The following is a 20,338-nucleotide window of genomic DNA, read 5'->3' as shown; positions in this document are numbered from 1 at the left end:
AGTGCTGGGATTACAGGCGTGAGCCAAGGCGCCCGGCCAAATAGTATTTCTTATGCTCTCTCCAAATGCTAAGCATTGAGCTAGGAATACCCTGCAGCAATGCATGGAGGAGGCAGGGTTGCTGCCCATGGAGTGGACGGTATGACTGTTCTCTAATTGTCTTTTATGCTAATCACACTAATATGCAATAGTGTAAAGAAAAACAGGCCGGGCCAGGCGCGGTGCCTCACGCCTGTAATCCCAGCACTTGGGAGGCCGAGGCAGGCGGATCACCTGAGGTCAGGAGTTCAGGACTAGCCTGACCGACATGGAGAAACCCTGTCTCTACTAAAAAAATACAAAATTAGCCGGGTGTGGTGGTGCATGCCTGTAATCCCAGCTACTTGGGAGGCTGAGGCAAGAGAATCGCTTGAACCCAGGGGGCGGAGGTTGCGGTGAGCTGAGATCATGCCGTTGCACTCCAGCCTGGGCAACAAGAGCGAAACTCCGTCTCAAAAAAGAAAAACAGGCCGGTTGTGGTAGCTCATGCATGCCTATAATGGCAGTACTTTGGGAGGCCCAGGCTGGCAGATCACTTGAGGACAGGCGTTCAAGACCAGCTTGGGTAACATTGTGAAACCCCATCTCTACAAAGCAATACAAAATTTGCCAGGTGTCTCAATTAAGAGCACAGTTCTTAATAATGAACTGCCCCCGGGACCTTGGCCCCATGTCTGCATTGACACCCTTGGCTTCCAGACTTTAAAAAAAAAACATCTACAGGCTGGGCGCAGTGGCTCACGCCTGTAATTCCAGCACTTTAGGAGGCCGAGGCAGGCAAATCACAAGGTCAGGAGTTCGAGACCAGGTCAATATGGTGAAACCCTGTCTCAACCAGGCACGGTGGCTCACGCCTGTAATCCCAGCACTTTCTCTGGGATCGCAAGGTCAATATGGAGTTCGAGACCTGGTCAATATGGTGAAACCCCGTCTCAGCTGGGCGCAGTGGCTCACACCTGTAATCCCAGCACTTTGGGAGGCCGAGGCGGGCAGATCATGAGGTCAGGAGATCGAGACCATCCTGGCTAACACAGTGAAACCCTGTCTCTACTAAAAATACAAAAAAATTAGCCGGGCGTGGTGGCGGGCACCTGTAGTCCCAGCTACTCAGGAGGCTGAGGCAGGAGAATGGCGTGAACCCGGGAGGCACAGCTTGCAGTGAGCTGAGATCCCGCCACTGCACTCCAGCCTGGGCGACAGAGCGAGACTCTGTCTCTAAAAAAAAAAAAAAAAAGAGAGAGACCCCGTCTCTATTAAAATACAAAAATTAGCCAGGTATGGTGTCAAGCACCTGTAGTCCCAGCTACTCGGGAGGCTGAGGTAGGAGAATTGCTTGAACCCAGGAGGCGAAGGTTGCAGTGAGCCAAGATCACACCACTGCACTCTAGCCTGGGCGACAGAGAGAGACTCCATCTCAAAAAAGAAAAAAAAAAAAAAAAGGAAGGGGAGGAGAGGGCAGGGCAGGGGAGGGGAGGGGAGAGGAGGGAACAGGAAGTGGGGGAGGGGAATCATCCCAGAGGAGAATGGATTTTTTTTTTCTTTTTTTTTTTTTTTGGCGCGATCTCGGCTAACTGCAAGCTCCGCCTCCCAGGTTCACGCCATTCTCCTGCCTCAGCCTCCTGAGTAGCTGGGACTACAGGTGCCCGCCACCACGCCAGGCTAATTTTTTGTATTTTTAGTAGAGACGGGGTTTCACTGTGTTAGCCAGGATGGTCTCTATCTGCTGACCTCGTGATCCGCCCACCTTGGCCTCCCAAAGTGCTGGGATTACAGACATGAGCCACTGCGCCCGGCCTTCTTTTTTTTTTTTTTTTGAGACGGAGTCTTGCCCTGTCACCCAGGCTGGAGTGCAGTGGCTCAATCTTGGCTCACTGCAACCTCCACCTCCCACCTCCCAGGTTCAAGAGATTCTCCTACCTCAGCCTCCTGAGTGGCTGGGATTACAGGTGGATTCTTCTCTTTTACTCAAAGATGAGGGCTTGAAATAACAACTCACCGAAGTCCAGAACATGAAAATGTAAAATACATTGACTTCAGTTGCCACTGCAAGTTAAACACTTTTTCAGTAATATCTCCAGATCTTCCTTGGAATATGAAATCACTCATTAATTAACGAAATGTGCATTTATTCATCAAAAATGACCTCTTGTGCCTGGGCACAGTGGCTCACACCTGTAATCCTGGTATTTTGGGAGTCTGAGACAGGCAGATTGCTTGAGCCCAGGAGTTCAAGACCAGCCTGGGCAACATGGCAAGACCCCATCTCTACTAAAAATACAAAAATTAGCATGGCATGGTGGTGAGCACCTGTAATCAGAGCTACTCCGGAGGCTGAGGCAGGAGAATCACCTGAGCCCAGAAGGCTCTCTAGCCTGGTGATAGAGGAGACCCTGTCTCAAAGAGAAAAAAAAGAGGTCAGGCGCGGTGGCTCACACTTGTAATCTCAGCACTTTGGGAGGCCAAGGCGGGCAGATCACACGGTCAGGAGTTCAAGGCTAGCCTGACCAACATGGTGAAACCCTGTCTCTACAAAAAATACAAAAATTGGCCGGCTTGGTGGCGCATGCCTGTAATCCCAGCTTCTCAGAACGCTGAAGCAGGAGAATCGCTTAAACCCCAGAGGCAGAGGTTGCAGTGAGCCGAGATCGCACCATTGCGCTCCAGCTAGGGCGACAGAGCAAGACTGTATCTCCAAAAAATAAGGAATTGGCAGGGCTCAGGCCTGTAATCCCAGCACTTTGGGAGGCCGGGGCGGGCAGATCACGAGGTCAAGAGATCGAGACCATCCTGGCCACCATGGTGAAACCCCGTCTCTACTAAAAGTAGAAAAATTAGCTGGGCGTGGTGGGGGGCATCTGTAATCCCAGCTACTCGGGAGGCTGAGGCAGGAGAATCGCTTGAACCCAGGAGGCAGAAGTGAGGTTGCAGTGAGCCAAGATCGCCCCGCTGCACTCCAGCCTGGTGACAGAGGGAGACTCTGTCTCAAAAAAAAAAAAAAAAAAAACCGAAGACAGAAAGAGAGAGAGAAGGGGAGGGAGAGAGGGAGGGAGGGAAAATGACCTATTGCCCTCAAATCTGGGCCTCAAAAGAAGGTGATTTTCCAATTAGCTGGGCATGGTGGTGGGCACCTGTAGTCCCAGCTACTTGGGAGGCTGAGGCAGGAGAATCACTTGAACCCAGGAGGCGAAGGTTGCAGTGAGCCAAGATCATGCCACTGCACTACAGCCTGGTGACAGAGAGAGACTCTGTCTCAAAAAAAAAAAAAAAGGTGATTTCCCTAAACCTAGCAGTGAGATGTACGATGCAGAAAACAATTCTTCCAAGACAGAAACTCAGGGCAATAGCTTTATTTTAGCCAGTAGCTGTGGTTTTAACACAATTCAGGAAATACCCAGCATTTCACATTATGTTTATACTAAGCATACCACTTCTACCAACTACATATGGAAACCTGACTGCCCACACTTGTCAGAAATTTTGTAGGTGTTTTATTTTAGCTATATTGTTTTATCTTAAGTTGAATTTATTAAGCTCTTCTAAGATTCTGCCTCTGAATTATGGCACTTTGGATCTCCACCAAGAGTAATCACCAAACTGGGTGCGGTGGCTCATGCCTGTAATCCCAGCATTTTGGGAGGCCAAGGTAGGAGGATCGCCTGAGCCCAAGAGTTTTAGACCAGCCTGGCCAACACAGGGAGACAGTATCTCTAGAAAACTTTTAAAAATAAGCGAGGCATGGCAGCACATGCCTATAGTCCCAGCTACTCGGAAGGCTGAGGAGAGAGAATCACTTGAGGCCAGGAGATCAAGGCTGTGTGAGTCATGATTTCATCACTGCACTCCAGCCAGGGCCACAGAGCAAGACCCAGTCTCAAAAAAATAAATAAAAAGGAATAAACTATTGAGATGCACAACAGATGAGATGAATGAATCTCTTTTTTATTTTTATTTATTTGAGACGGAGTCTTGCTCTGTCGCCCAGGCTGGAGTGCAGTGGCGGGATCTCGGCTCACTGCAAGCTCTGTCTCCTGTGTTCACGCCATTCTCCTGCCTCAGCCTCCTGAGTAGCTGGGACTACAGGCACCCGCCACCACGCCTGGCTAATTTTTTGTATTTTTAGTAGAGACGGGGTTTCACTGTGTTAGCCAGGATGGTCTCGATCTCCTGACCTCGTGATCTGCCCGCCTTGGCCTCCCAAAGTGCTGGGATTACAGGCGTGAACCACCATGCCCAGCCGAGATGAATGAATCTCTAGGGAATTATGCTTTGGGCGGGAGCCGGGGGGGGGGGGAAGCCAATCTCAAAAATGTTACATACTATCTGATTAAATTTTTTTGTTTTGTTTTGATTTGATTTGTTTTGAGATGGAGTCTCGCTGTGTCTCCCAGGCTGGAGTATAGTGGTGCAATCTTGGCTCACTGCAACCTCCACCTCCTGGGTTCAAGCAATTCTCCTGCCTCAGCCTCCCAAATAGCCGAGATTGCAGGAGCCCACCACCACGCCCGGCTAATTTTTGTATTTCTAGTAGGGATTGAGTTTTACCATGTTGGCCTGGTGGATCTCAAACTCCTGACCTCAAGTGACCCACTCGCCTCAGCCATGATCAGTATTTTGAATGTGGGCGTGAATATGCAAACCTACATAGGAAGCAAATTGTGTACAATTTACTACACATGCGCGCGCACACACACACACACACACACAAATGAGTACAAGTAAAATGGAGAAAATCCACCTAAGATTGCGCTGGGCGTGGTGGCTCATTCCTGTAATCCTAGCACTTTGGGAGGCTGAGGCGGGCAGATCACTTGAGGCCAGGAGTTTGAAACCAGCCTGGCCAACATGGGAAAACCCTGTCTCTACTAAAAACACAGAAATTAGCAAGTCTTGGCGGCAGGCACCTGTGGTCCCAGTTTTACTCGGGAGGCTGAGACAGGAGAATCTCTCCAACCTGGGAGGCGGAGGTTGCAGTGACTGAGATTATGCCACTGCGCTCCTGCCTGGGTGACTGAGTGAAAGTCCATCAAAAAATAAATAAATATATAAACCTGGGAGTGGCATCCACAAGACAGTGGCAGAACAGGTTTTCCAACCCTGAACTGGAGCTACTGGAAGTGTCCCAAGGCAAGCCAAGCCGGGGTTTCCCAAACATCACCTGCAGATGTGCTCTCAGTCTGAGAAGAGTGAGTCTGGGCCTCAGCAGGTCTGCTTCTCTCAGAAAAAGCATTTTGCTGTTCTGGGCTTATCCAGCTATTACTTTTCCCTGGGGCTGCACACAAATTCTTCTAATGACTTTGTAAACATTTAATTAGGTAGTTAGTTACTTTTTGAGGCAAGGTCTCACTTAGTCACACCCAGGCTGGAGTGCAGTAGCACAATCATGGTTCACTGCAGCATCAACCTCCAGAGCTCAAGCCATCCTCTCGCCTCAGCCTCCTGAATAGCTGGGGCTACTGGTGCGCACCTCCACACCTGGTTAATTTTTTTTATTTTTTGTAGAGATGAAGTTTCACCATGTTGCCCAGGCTGGTCTTGATCTCCTGAGCTCAAGCAATCCTCCCACCTCAGCCTCCCAAAGTGCTGGGATTAAAGGTATGAGCCACCATGCTAGGCAATTTTGTAAACTTGAAATGCACTTCTCTGAAAACAGAAGACAGCAACAGCCTCTTAAAAATCGTAAGTGTAGGCCGGGTGCAGTGGCTCACGCCTCTAGTCCCAGCACTTTGGGAGGCCAAGGCACACAGATCACAAGATCAGGAGTGTGAGACCAGCCTGGCCAATATGGTGAAACCCCGCCTCTACTAAAAAAAAAAAATACAAAAATTAGCCAGATGTGGTGGCACACGCCTGTAGTCTAGCTATTCTGGAGGCCGAGGAAGGAGGATCGCTTGAACCTGGGAAGTAGAGGTTGCAGTGAGCTGAGGTCGTGCCATTGCACTCCAGCCTGGGCGACAAAATGGGACTCCATCTCAAAAAAAAAAAAAAAAAAATCGGCCAGGCGCGCGGTGGCTCAAGTGTGTAATCCCAGCACTTTGGGAAGCCAAGGCGGGTGGCTCACGTGAGGTCGGGAGCTTGAGACCAGCCTGACCAACATGAAGAAACCCCGTCTTTACTAAAAATAAATAAATTAGCTGGGCATGGTGGCAGATGCCTGTAATCCCAGCTACTCAGGAGGCTGAGGCAGGAGAATTGCTTGAACCCAGGAGGCAGAGGTTGCAGTGAGCCTAGATTGCGCCATTGCACTCCAGCCTAGGCAACAAGAGCTAAACTCCATCTCAATTAAAAAAAAAAAAAAAAAGGCTAGCTGGGCGCAGTGGTTCACGCCTGTAATGCCAGCACTTTGGGAGGCAGAGGCGGGCGGATCACGAGGTCAGGAGATCGAGACCATCCTGGCTAACACAGTGAAACCCCGTCTCTACTAAAAATACAAAAAATTAGCTGGGCATGGTGGCGGGCGCCTGTAGTCCCGGCTACTCAGGAGGCTGAGGCAGGAGAATGGCCTGAACCTGGGAGGCGGAGCTTGCAGTGAGCCAAGATTGCGCCACTGCACTCCAGCCTGGGCGACAGAAAGAGACTCCGTCTCAAAAAAAAAAAAAAAGAAAAGGCTGGGCACAGTGGCTCATGCTTGTAATCCCAGCACTTTGGGAGGCCAAGGCAGATGGATCACAAGGTCAACAGATCGAGACTATTCTGGCCAACATGCTGAAACTCCGTCTCTACTAAAAATACAAAAATTAGCTGGGTGTGGTGGCTTGCACCTGTAGTTCCAGCTATTTGGGAGGCTGAGGCAGAGGCGGAGGCTGAGCTTGCAGTGAGCCAAGATCGCGCCACTGCACTCCAGCCTGGCGACAGAGCGAGACTCCGTCTCAAAAAAAAAATCGTAAGTGACAACTTTAGGAAGCCTACGGGGGCAGATGACTTGAGGCAAGGAGTTTGAGACCAGCCTGGCCAAAATGGTGAAAACCCATCTCTACTAGAAATTCAAAAATTAGCCAGATGTGGTTATAGCTACTTGGGAGGCTGAGGCATGAGAATTGCTTGAACCCAGGAGGCAGAAACTGCAGTGAGCTGAGATCGTGCCACTGCACTCCAGCCTGGGCGACAGAGCGAGACTCTGTCTCAAAAAAAAAAAAAATTCAGAAGTGGCAGCCACCTCACACCATTAGGAGAGCTACTATTAAAAATAAAATAAGGCCAGGCATGGTGGCTCATATCTGTAATCTCAGCACTTTGGGAGGCCCAGGTGGGGGGATCACTTGAGCCCAGGAGTTCAAGACCAGCCTGGGCAATAGAGGAAGACCTTTTTTCAACTAAAAATAAAAAATTGGTCTGGCCACGATGGCTCACCCCTGTAATCCCAACACTTTGGTAGGCCAAGGTGAGCAGATCACTTGAGGCTAGGCTGGCCAACATAGTAAAACCCCATCTCTACCAAAAATACCCAAAAGAATCTGTCTCTACCAAAAATACTCCATCACTGCCAAAAAAAAAAAAAAAAACAAAATCAAAAATTAGCCCGGTGTGGTGATACATGTCTGTAGTCCCAGCTACTCGGGAAGCTGAGGCACCAGAATCACTTGAACATGGGTGGCAGAGGTTGCAGCAAGCCAAGGTTGTGCCACTGCGCTCCAGCCTGGACAATGGAGTGTGACCCTGTCTCAAAGAAAAGGGAAATTTTATGTAATGTGTATTTTACCACAATTTTTTTCTCTTTTTTTTTTTTTTTGGCACAGGTTCTCACTCTGTTGCCCAAGCTGGAATGTCATGGTGTGATCATGGCTCACTGAAGCCTCAACCTCCCAGGGGTCAGGTGATCCTCCTACTTCAGCCTCCCACTACAGGTTGGTGCCAGCACACCCAGCTAATTTTTGAACTTTTTTTTTTTAGAGATACATCTTGCTATGTTGCCCAGGCTGGTCTCAAACACCTGGGCTCAAGTGGTCCTCCTGCCTTGGCCTCCCAAAGTGCTAGGATTACAGACATGAGCCACCGTACCCAGCCTTTTTTTTTTTTTTTCCTGAGACGGAGTCTCGCTCTGTCACCCAGGATGGAGTGCAGTGGCGCGATCTTGGCTCACTGCAAGCTCTGCCTCCCGGGTTCACGCCATTCTCCTGCCTCAGCCTCCTGAGTACCTGGGACTATAGGCGCCCACCACACACCCGGGTAATCTTTTTGTATTTTTTTTTTTTTTAGTAGAGACGGGGTTTCACCATATTAGCGAGGATGGTCTCGATCTCCTGACCTCGTGATCTGCCCGCCTCTGCCTCCCAAAGTGCTGGGATTACAGGCCTGAACCACTGTGCCCGGCCTTCTTCTTCTTTTTTTTTTTTTGTTTTTTGAGACGGAGTCTTGCCCTGTCGCCCAGGCTGGAGTGCAGTGGCGTGATCTCAGCTCACTGCAACCTCCACCTCCCGGGTTCAAGCTACTCTCCTGCCTCAGCCTCCCGAGTAGCTGGGATTACAGGTGCATGCCACAATGACAGAGCTTTTTTTTTTTTTTTTTGTATTTTTAGAAGAGACAAGGTTTCACCATGTTGGCCAGGCTGGTCTCGAACTCCTGACCTCAGGTGATCCGCCTGCCTCGGCCTCCCAAAGTGCTGGGATTTTATAGGCGTGAGCCACCATGCCCAGCTTTACCACAATTTTTTTGTTTGTTTGTTTCTTGTTTTTTGAGACAGAGTCTCACTCTGTCGCCCAGGCTGGAGTGCAGTGTCGAGATCTTGGCTCACTGCACCCTCCACCTCCCAGGTTCAAGCGATTCTCCTGCCTCAGCCTCCTGAGTAGCTGGGATTACAGACACGTGCCACCACACTGAGATAATTTTTGTATTATTAGTAGAGATGGGGTTTCACCATGTTGGTCAGGCTGGTCTCAGACTCCTGACCTCAGGTGATCCACCTGCCTTGCCCTCCCAAAGTGCTGGGATTGCAGGTGTGAGCCACTGCACCCGGCCTGCAGAATTTTTTAAAAAGTCATAAACAGCAATACTCCAGGCCACCCAGCTATCCACCACTGAACTCTGCCTAGGTCCTTGTGATCAGTTTCAGGTGCCGGCTGAGAGATGTGAGAAATCTTCAAACGAAAAGAATCAGCCCCAGTTAACTGAGAATTGACTGCTGATCGGGTCGCCCTGGGAAATTTAAGAGACTGATTTCATCTGATTAAGAGCATGGATTCTGGGCCAGGTGTGGGGGCTCAAGCCTGTAATCCCAGAACTTTGGGAGGCTGAGGTGGGCAGATCACCCGAGGTTAGGAGTTCGAGACCAGCCTGGCCAACATGGTGAAATCCCGTCTCTGCTAAAAATACAGAAATTAGCTGGCATGGTGGCAGCGTGCCAGTAGTCCCAGCTACTCGGGAGGCTGAAACACAAGAATCACTTGAACCCAGGAGGCAGAGGTTGCAGTGAGCCGAGATCACACCATGGCACTCCAGCCTGGGCGACAGAGTGAGATTGTGTCTCAAACAGAAAAAAGAAAAATATATATGGCTTCTGTATTTCTGGGCTATTTCCAAAGCAAGGGGACGCGGAGGTGCTTGTCATGTACTCACATCGTGGGACCTTCTGAGATTAGTTTCGTGTTCCATGTGACAGAATGGAATTAGGAAGGCACCAGGTGGCAGTGAGTCAGCCAGCAGGCGTGGGAATTACTGCCAAGAGGCCTCACTTGGAAGAAAAGCTGTTCTTTTGGGGTGCCAAATCTGGTTTTCCTTTTTTTTTTTTTTTGAGATGGAGTCTCGCTCTGTCGCCCAGGCTGGAATGCAGTGGTGTGATCTTGGTTTACTGCAAGCTCCACCTCCTGGGTTCACGCCATTCTCCTGCCTCAGCCTCCTGAGTAGCTGGGACTACAGGCGCCTGCCACCATGCCTGGCTAATTTTTTGTATTTTTAGAAAAGACAGGGTTTCACCATGTTAGCCAGGATGGTCTCAATCTCCTGACCTTGTGATCTGCCCGCCTCGGCCTCCGAAAGTGCTGGGATTGCAGGCATGAGCCACCGCGCCTGGCCTTTTTTTTTTTTTTTTTTTTCTTGATGTAGGGTCTCACTCTTTCACCCACACTGGAGTACAATGGTGTGATCTCGTCTCACCGCAACCTGTGCCTCCCAGGCTCCAGCGATTCTCCTGCCTCAGCCCCCAGAGTAGCTGGGATTACAGGTGCCCACCACCACGCCTGGCTAATTTTTGTATTTTTAGTAGAGACAAGGTGTCACCATGTTGACCAGGCTGGTCTCGAACTCCTGACCTCAGGTGATCCTTATATCTATACCTCAGCCTTCCAAAGTGATGGGATTACAGGCATGAGCCACCAGGCCCGGCCAGTACTGGAATGTTAATGACATTTTTTTTTTCTTAATTTTCTTTTTTTCTTTTTTGGGATGGAGTCTCATTCTGTCACCCAGGCTGGAGTGCAGTGGCTCACTGCAACCTCTGCGTCTCAGGTTCAAGTGGTTCTCCTGCCTCAGCCTCCCAAGTAGGTGGGATTATTCGGTGCCCCCCACCATACCCGGCTAATTTTTGTATTTTCAGTAGAGACAGGGTTTTGCCATGTTGGCCAGGTTGGTGTCAAACTCCTGACCTCAGGTGATCCGCCTGCCTCAGCCTGCCAAAGTGCTGGGATTAGAGGCATGAGGCACTGTGCCCAGCCTTTTTTCTTAATTTTCTTGTAGAGAGGGGTCTCATTATGCTGTCCAGGCTGGTCTCAAATTCCTCAGCTTAAGTGATCCTCCTGCCTCAGACTCTCAAAGTGCTGAGATTACAGGCCTGAGCCACCGTGTCTGGCCAAATATTTTAATTTCTGATGATGAAGATTTTTGTTTGTTTGATCTGATAGCAAACCAGGTTGTGTAGTCTACCCTCCTGCTGCGAACTAAAAGAGCTATTCCAGGAATTTTGATGTTGGCATTATAGGCATTTTGGCTTAGTTACTTCTTAGTTGAGGGGGATTTCCTGTACATGGTAGAATGTTTAGCAGCTCATTAGATCCCAGTAACACCCCTCCTCCAGTTCTGACAACTAGAAATGTCTCCAGATATTGTGAAATATTTCCAGGGAGGTCAAAATTTCCCCTGCTTGAGAACCAGTGGACAAAACAAAACATTTAATTTAATTGATTTTTCTTTGTGTGTGTGTGTGTGTGTGTGTGTTTGAGATGGAGTCTCGCTCTGTCGCCCAGGCTGGAGTGCAGTGGCGGATCTTGGCTCACTGCAAGCTCTGCCTCCTGGGTTCACACCATTCTCCTGCCTCAGCCTCCCGAGTAGCTGGGACTACAGGCACCCGCCACCATGCCCGTCTAATTTTTTGTATTTTTAGTAGAGATGGGGTTTCACCGTGTTAGCCAGGATGGTCTCAATCTCCTGACCTCGTGATCAGCCCGCCTTGGCCTCCCAAAGTGCTGGGATTACAGGCGTGAGCCACCGCGCCCGCAGTTGTTTTTTTTTTTTTTTTTGAGACAGAGATTTGCTCTATCACCTAGGTTGGACTGTAGTGGCACGATCTTGACTCACTGCAACCTCCATCTCCTGGGTTCAAGTGATTGTCCTGCCTCAGCCTCCCGAGTACCTGCGATTACAGGTGCTTGCCACCATGCCCGGCAAATTTTTTCCATTTTTAGTAGAGACGGGGTTTCACCATGTTGGCCGGGCTGGTCTCGAACTCCTGACCTCAAGTCATCTGCCCACCTCGGCCTCCCAAAATGCTGGAATTACATGTATGAGCCACGGCGCCTGGTCCATTTTTCTTTTTTCTTTTTCTTTGAGACGGAGTCTCACTCTGTCACCCAGGCTGGAGCGCAGTGGTGCAATCTTGGCTCACTGCCACCTCTGCCTCCTGGGTTCCAGCGATTCTCCTGCCTCAGCCTCCTGGGTAGCTGGGACTAGAGAAGTGTGCACCATGCCCAGCTAATTTTGTATTTTTAGTAGAGACGGAGTTTCACCATGTTGGCCAGGCTGGTGTCAAACTCCTGACCTCAGGTGACCCCCCCCCCACCCTTGGCCTCCCAAAGTGCTGGGATTAGAGGCTTGAGCCACTGCACCCAGACTTCACCTTAAAATATTTTTGGGCGAGCACGGTGGCTCACACCTGTATTCCCAGCACTTTGGGAGGCTGAGGCCAGTGTATTGCCTGAGGTCAGGAGTTTGAGACCAGTCTGGCCAATGCAGTGAAACCCCGTCTGTACTAAAAATGCAAAAATTAGCCGGGCGTGGTGGCGGGCGCCTGTAATCCCAGCTACTCGGGAGACTGAGGCAGGAGAATCACTTGAACCCAGGAGACCGAGGTTGCAGTGAACCGAGATCACGCCACTGCACTCCAGCCTGGGCGACAGAGCGAGACTGTCTCAAACAAAAAAAAAAAGAAAGCATTTTTAAATAAAAAATATTTTATTAACATCGCTTATCATTAGGGAAATGCAAATCAAGACCACAATGAGATACCACTTCACACCCAAACAAAACACAACAGAAAATAACAAGTATGGGTGAAGACATAGAGAACTCGGAGTGCTGTGCAGCATGATTGGTAGGAATGTAAAATGGTGCAACCTTTGTGGAAAGCAGCAGGGCGCAAATTGAAAAAGACAGAGGCAAATGGCCATTAGCTGATAGCAAACATCTGCATTGAAGGAGCTTTTTTTTTTTCTTTTTTGGACGGTCTCCAAAAATGAAAAAAAAAGCTCACCACAGCCTCAACTTCTTGGGCTCAAATGGTTCTCCCACCTCAGCCTCCTGAATAGCTGGGACCACAGGCATGTGCCACCACACCTAGCTAATTAAAAAAAAGATTTTTTTTGGTCTGGCACAGTGGCTCACGCCCATAATCCCAGCACTTTGGGAGGACAAGGCAGGCGGATCACCTGAGGTCAGGAGTTCGAGACCAGCCTGGTCTACATGGTGAAACCCCGTCTGTCTAAAAATACAAAAATTAGCCAGGTGTGGTGGTGTGTGCCTGTAATCCCAGCTACTCAGGAGGCTGAGGCAGGAGAATTGCTTGAACCCAGGAGGTGGAGGTTGCAGTGAGCTGATACCATGCCATTGCACTCCAGCCTGGGTGACAGAATGAGACTCTGTCTCAAAACGAAACAAAACAAAACAAACAAAACACTAGCCGGCCATGGTGGCACATGTCTGTAATCCCAGCTACTTTGGAGACTGAGACACAAGAATCGCTTGAATCCAGGGGGCAGAGGTTGCAGTGAGCTGAGATCACGCCACTGCTCTCCAGCCTGGGCGACAGAATGAGACTCTGTCTCAAAAAAAAGCAAAAAAAAAAAAAAAAAACCCCAAAACACTAGCCAGGTATGGTGGCACACATCTGTAATCCCAGCTACTTGTGAGGCTGAGGCACAAGAATCGCTTGAATCCAGGAGGCAGAGGTTACAGTGAGCTGAGATCACACCACTGCACTCCAGCATGGGCGACAGAGTGAGACACCATTTCAAAAAAAAAAAAATTTTTTTTTGTTTAGAGATAGGATCTCGCTCTCTCGCCCAGGATGGTGTCAAAATCCTGGCCTCAAGTGGTCCTCTTGCCTTGGCCTCTGAAAGTGCTGGGATTACAGGCATGAGCCACAGCACCCAGCCTTGTTTTGTTTTACTAGCTATTCTCATGGGTGTGACATGTTATCTCTCCCTCTTTTTTTTTCGAGATGGGGCCTCGCTCTGTCACCCGGGCTGGAGTGCAAGGGTGCGATCTCAGCTCACTGCAACCTCCACCTCCCAGGTTCAAGTGATTCTCCTGCCTCAGCCTCCCGAGTAGCTGGAACTACAGGCACGTGCCACCACGCCCAGCTAATTTTTTGTATTTTTAGTACAGACAGGGTTTCACCGTGTTAGCCAGGATGGTCTTGATCTCCAGACCTCGTGATCCACCTGCCTCGGCCTCCCAAAGTGCTGGGATTACAGGCGTGAGCCACCACACCCAGCCTCTCCCTCTTTTTTTTTATTTTTATTTTTATTTTTTTTGAGACAGAGTCTCACTGTTCAACTAGGCTGGAGTGCAGTGAGATGATCATGGCTCACTATGGAGTCAACCTGCAGGGCTCAGGTGATCCCCCACCTCAGCCTCCCAAGTAGCTGGGACTACAGGAGCACACTACCTCACTCAGGTAATTTTTTTTTTTTTTAGAGGGAGTCTTGGTCTGTCACCCAGGCTGGAGTGCAGTGGCGCGATCTCGGTTCACGGCAACCTCTGCCTCCCAGGTTCAAGCGATTCTCCTGCCTCCGCCTCCGGAGTAACTGGGATTACAGACACCCACCACCATGCCTAACTTTTTGTATCTTTAGTAGAGATGGGGTTTCACCACGTTGGCCAGGCTGGTCTCGAATGCCTGACCTCATGATCTGCCCACCTCGGCCTCCCAAAGTGCTGGGATTACAGGTGCGAGCCACTGTGCCCCGGCTATATTTTATTTTAGTATTTATTTATTTATTTGTTTGTTTATTTATTTATTTATTGAGAGGGAGTCTTGCTCTGTTGCCCAGGCTGGAGTTCAGTGGCATGATCTCAGCTCATTGCAACCTCTGCCTCCCAGGTTCAAGTGATTCTCTCACCTCAGCCTCCCCAGTATCTGGGACTGCAGGCACATGCCAGCACATCTGGCTAATTTTTGTATTTTTAGTAGAGACGGGGTTTTTACTAAATTTTTCATATTTTTAGTAGAGATGGGGTCTCCCTATGTTGCCCAGGTCAGTCTCAAACTCATAGCTCAAGGGATCCATCCACATCAGCCTCCCAAAGTGCTGGGATTACAGGCATGAGGCACTGTGCCCCACCGTGACAGTTTACTTCATTGTGGTCATCCTCTTGATATTTTGAAAGCATTCAAACTCTATAGTGGCTTTTATATAATTAAACAACAATTTTAAAGAGATGGGGGTCTCACTATGTTGACCAGGCTGGTCTTAAACTCCTGGTCTCAAACTCCTCGTCTCAAGCAATCCTCCCATCTCAGCCTCCCAATGTGCTGGGATTACAGTGTGAGCCACCACGTCCAGCCTATAGTGGCTTTTGTAAAAACCCCTACAGAGTGAGGCCTATCATAGTATTTCAAAAGCCTACACCCAATATCTAACTGTTCTCAGAAGAAATAGGGAGACTTTTCAGAGCATCACTACCTAAGCAAGGTCACAGATTGGAGCCCCAGCTGGGAGGAAACAGAGCTGTCAACATTAGATGTGCCTCAACAAAGACCAGTGCAGTCCCTGCAGGGGATGATGAAAACTTTTCAAAGCCAGCTGTCCCACGAGTAAAGTTTAAACCAATCCACAGAGCACAGATCCTACACTGATAAGCAATAACACTACAGCAGAACTCAAGCAATGGAAAATCCTACAAGTTTTAGCACGAATAACATCCACAAGAGCTGGGTTATTAGAGCAGAGCACCTCTCCCTGGTTTTGATTCAAAGAACTTGCCAGAATTTAAATTAATTCTTTTTTCATGTAATTATTTGCTGCAAGGCTGGGCACGGTGGCTCACGCCTGTAATCCCAGCACTTTGAGAGGCCAAGGCGGGTGGATCACAAGGTCAGGAGATTAAGACCATCCTGGCTAACACGGTGAAACCCCGTCTCTACTGAAAATACAAAAAAATTAGTCATGTTGGCCTGGCTGGTCTCGAACTCCTGACCTCAGGTGATCAGCCCGACTTGGCCTCCCAAAGTGCTGGGATTACAGGCGTGAGCCACTGTGCCCAGCCCCTGCATTTTATTTCAATGGAAGGATGTCTAACTTAATTTTCCCACAAATGGTTTCCAGATCACCTCTCACTCAGGGCAAACACCAGATCAGGCCTCTACAAGGAACGACAGATTAGTGCAGCTGGGAAATGGGTAACACCCACCTGATAGAGAAAGGGGGTTCTTGCTCCCTCTAGTGTTCACCACACACTACAGATGTCCTGCTGTTCCCCTGTAAGGTGACCAATAATACCTACCATGTCAGCTTTGAAATAACCAAGATGTCACTAAGTAGATGGGTGAATAAACCAACTGGGGTCCATGCAGACAATGGAATATATTCCGTGAGATAATATATTACACTAGAAAAGAACTAGCTGCTCAGGAGGCTGAGGTTGGAGGACAACTTGGCCCAGGGGTTGGAGACAAGCCTGAGACCCCCATCTCCATGAAAAAAAAAAAAAAATTAGCTGGGCCTGGTGGCACATGCCTGTAGTCCCAGCTACTCAGAAGGCTGAGGCAGGAGAATCGCTTGAACCTGGGAGGCGGAGGTTGCAGTGAGCCGAGATTGCGCCACTGCACTTCAGCCTGGTGACAGAGCTAGACTCCATCTCAAAGAAAAAAAAAAAAAAATCTGCCGGGTGCGGTGGCTCACGCCTGTAATCTCAGCACTTTGGGAGGCCGAGACGGGCAGATCACGAGATCAGGAGATCGAGACCATCCTGGCTAACACGGTGAAACCCCATCTCTACTAAAAACACAAAAAATTAGCCGGGCGTGGTAGCGGGTGCCTGTAGTCCCAGCTACTCAGGAGGCTGAGGCAGGAGAATGGCGTGAATCCAGGGAGCGGAGCTTGCAGTGAGGCAAGATCGCACCCCTGCACTCCAGCCTGGGCAACGGAGCGACACTCCTTCTCAAAAAAAAAAAAAAAAAAAAAAAAAAAAAGGCAGGCCGGGCGCGGTGGCTCACGCCTGTAATCCCAACACTTTGGAGGCCGAGGCGGGCAGATCACGAGGTCAGGAGATGGAGACCGTCCTGGCTAATGCAGTGAAACCCCGTCTCTACTAAAAATACAAAAAAAAAAAAAAAAAAAAAAAAAAAATTAGCTGGGCGTGTTTGCAGGCGCCTGTAGTCTCAGCTTCTGGGGAGGCTGAAGCAGGAGAATGGCCTGAACCCGGGAGGCGGAGCTTGCAGTGAGCCGAGATCGTGCCACTGCCCTCCAGCTTGGGCGCCAGAGCGAGACTCCATTTCAAAAAAAAAAAAAAAAAAGCTCCATAGGTACCTACCCTGTGTTCACTTTATCTTATGGAAAGTGACCATTTACTGGGCGCCAGATGAATACATAACTGACTATCCCCCTACCTGCTCCTTTTCTGTAGGAATATGTGAATTACATATGGATACATTTGGGATACATTACATATATGGATTATATTACACATGGACACATTACTCTCCCATTTGCCCTCCAGCCCACTTTTCCCCTTTAAATACTGAAGCCCTCAAAATAATTTTTGGAGAAAAACACAGATTATGAACTGTTTCCGTGATTCTGTGTTTCGTTCTTTTTCACTTTTTCTTTTCTTTCCCTCCTTTCCTTTCCTTTCCCTCCCACCCTGCCCCACTCCTCCCTCTCTCCCTCCCTGCCTCCCTCTGTCTCTCTCTGTCTCTCTTTCTCTTTATCTCTCTCTTTCTGTCCCTCTGTTGCCCAGGCTGGAGTGCAGTGGTGCACAGCGATTCTCCTGCCTCAGCCTCCTTAGTAGCTGGGATTACAGGCGCCCACGACCGCGCCCGGCTAATTTTTGTATTTTTAGTAGAGATGGGGTTTCACCATGTTGGCCAGGCTGGTCTCAAACTCCTGACCTCAGGCTATCTGCTCGCCTTGGCCTCCCAAAATGCTGGGATTACAGGTGTAAACTACTGCACCTGGCCCTGTGTTTATTTCTTCCAGGCATGTCCTAAACCTTGGCAAAATGAATTTCTAATTTGATGGAGACCTGTCTCAGATACTTCAGATACTATTCATTTTCAAATAAAGAATAGTTATTCATAATCATCACTGTGGGCCAGGCATGGTGGCTCACACCTACAATCCCAGCACTTTGGGAGGCCGAGGCAGGCAGATCACGAGGTCAAGAGATCGAGACCATCCTGGCCAACATGCTGAAACTCCGTCTCTACTAAAAGTACAAAAATTAGCTGGGCATGGTGGCATGCACCTCTAGTTCCAGCTACTTGGGAGGCTGAGGCAGGAGAATCACTTGAACTTGGGAGGTGGAGTTTGCAGTAAGCCAAGATTGCGCCACTACACTCCATCCTGGCAACAGAGCGAGGCTCCATCTCAAAAAAAAAAAAAAGAAAAAGAAAAAAAAATTGTCACTGTGGCCTGCCACAACATGGGAAAGGAACACAGCATCCTTGTGGCTGCCCTGAGGGAAACCTCAAAAAGCAAGTCAAGGATGTCTTCTATAGATGGCTGTGAATTCCCCAGAAACTCCCTCTGGTAGGACATGATTGTGAACCAATGTTCTCTGAAAAGGAATTTGGAGGGAATAGATTGTATTCCAGTCAACAGTTTGCAAACTGAAGAGACACAGTATTTGGTGTAAAATGAAGGTGCATTCCAGAGAACAAAGGGAGGGTTCAGGTTTTTTGTTTTTTGTGTGTGTGTGTGTGAGACAGAGTCTGGCTCTGTCACCCTGGCTGGAGTGCAGTGGCGCAATCTGAGTTCACTGCAACCTCTGCCTCCTGGGTTGAAGCAATTCTCCTGCCTTAGCCTCCCGAGGGTTCAGGTATTATAGCAAAACTTCCAGCCCACGTTCCCAGTCAAGTCTGTTTATGCAAATCAGGGAGTCGAACTTGCCTAGTTTTTACTGGTTGACACATCTGAGTTCTGACTGATTGGTCCAGGAGACCTCTGAATGTCCAAAAGTTAAAACAGAGGCGTGAGTTTTGGGGCAATTCAGAATACATGTGTGACCTCTATTCAGCAAATGGTCGCTTGGGTGTATTTAAAATTGAAGCCCAGTCTGCCACTCCAGATCCATCTTGAAGGACTGGCTCTTTCAGGTTTTTATTTGTTCACCTGGTGAATCAGTAACAGGAAATGTGAAATGCCTGTGGCTCACCAGCTATAAATAAGATTGCAAGAACAAAAGAACTGGCTTCTTTGTACAGCTATTAATGAAACGATTGACCTGGGCACCCATCAGAAGTGATAAAATTGGGCCAGGCACAGTGGCTCATGCCTGTAATCCCAGCACTTTGGGATGGTGAGGCGGGTGGATCACTTGAGGTCAGGAGTTCGAGACCAGCCTGACCAACATGGTGAAACCCTGTCTCTAATAAAAATACAAAAATTAGCCGGGCGTGGTGGCAGGTGCCTGTAATCCCAGCTACTCAGGAGGCTGAGGCAGGAGAATCACTTGAACTCGGCATGGGGAGGTTATACTGAGCTGAGATCACGCAACTGCACTCCAGCCTGGGCGACAGAATGAGACTCTGTCTCAGAAAAAAAAAAAGTGGTTTTCTGCAACACATCAAAAGTGTATGCATAGGGGGCACTCTTCTAGGTTAAAAGAGACTTAAGAGGCAGGGCATGGTGTCTCACGCCTGTAATCCCAGCACTTTGGGACGCCAAGGCGGGTGGATCACGAGGTCAGGAGATCAAGACCATCCTGCCTAACATGGTGAAACCCCATCTCTACTAAAAATACCAAAAAAAAAAAATTAGCCGGGTGTGGTGGTGGGAGCCTGTAGTCCCAGCTATTCGGGAGGCTGAGGCGGAGAATGGTGTGAACCCGGGAGGTGGAGGTTGCAGTGAGCCGAGATCGCGCCACTGCACTCCAGCCTGGGCTACAGAGCAAGACTCTGTCTCAAAAAGAAAAAAAAAGGACTTAAGGTTGGGCGCAGTGGCTCACGCCTGTAATCCCAGCACTTTGGAAGGCTGAGGAGGGAGGATCACCGGAGGTCAGGAGTTCAAGACCAGCCTGGCCAACTTGGCAAAACCCCATCTCTACTGAAAATACAAAAATTAGCCGGGTATGGTGGTGGGCGCCTGTAATCTCAGCTACTCAAAAGGCTGAGGCAGGGAGAATCACTTGAAGCCAGGAGGCGGAGGACGCAATGAGGTGAGATTGTGCCACTGTACTCCAGTCTGAACGACAGAGCGAGACTCCGTCTTAAAAAAAAGGAGAGACTGAAAAATCACAACAACGAAATACAGTATGTGAACTTTGGATCATGAATCAAACAAACCAAGTGTAAAAGGACACTTTTGAGATCCTCAGGGAAATGTAATATCAGATGATACCAAATAATAATTGTGGACTTTGATAGGTGTGATAATGGTAGTGTCATGATATAAGAAAATGAAATTATAGGCCAGACGTGGTGGCTCACACCTGTAATCCAAACACTTCGGGGGGGCCACAGGGGGCAGATAACCTGAGGTCAGGAATTCAAGACCAGCCTGACCAATATGGTGAAACCTCTGTCTCTACTAAAAATACAAAAACTAGCTGGGCATGGTGGTGTGCACCTGTAGTCCCAGCTCCTCAGGAGACTGAGACAGGAGAATTGCTTGAACCTGGGAGGTTGCAGTGAGTCGAGATCACGCCACTGCACTCC

This window comes from Pan troglodytes, chromosome 20 (genome assembly GCF_028858775.2).
Source record: "Pan troglodytes isolate AG18354 chromosome 20, NHGRI_mPanTro3-v2.0_pri, whole genome shotgun sequence".
NCBI classification, from domain to species: Eukaryota; Metazoa; Chordata; class Mammalia; order Primates; family Hominidae; genus Pan; species Pan troglodytes.
This window is presented reverse-complemented; position numbering follows the sequence as displayed.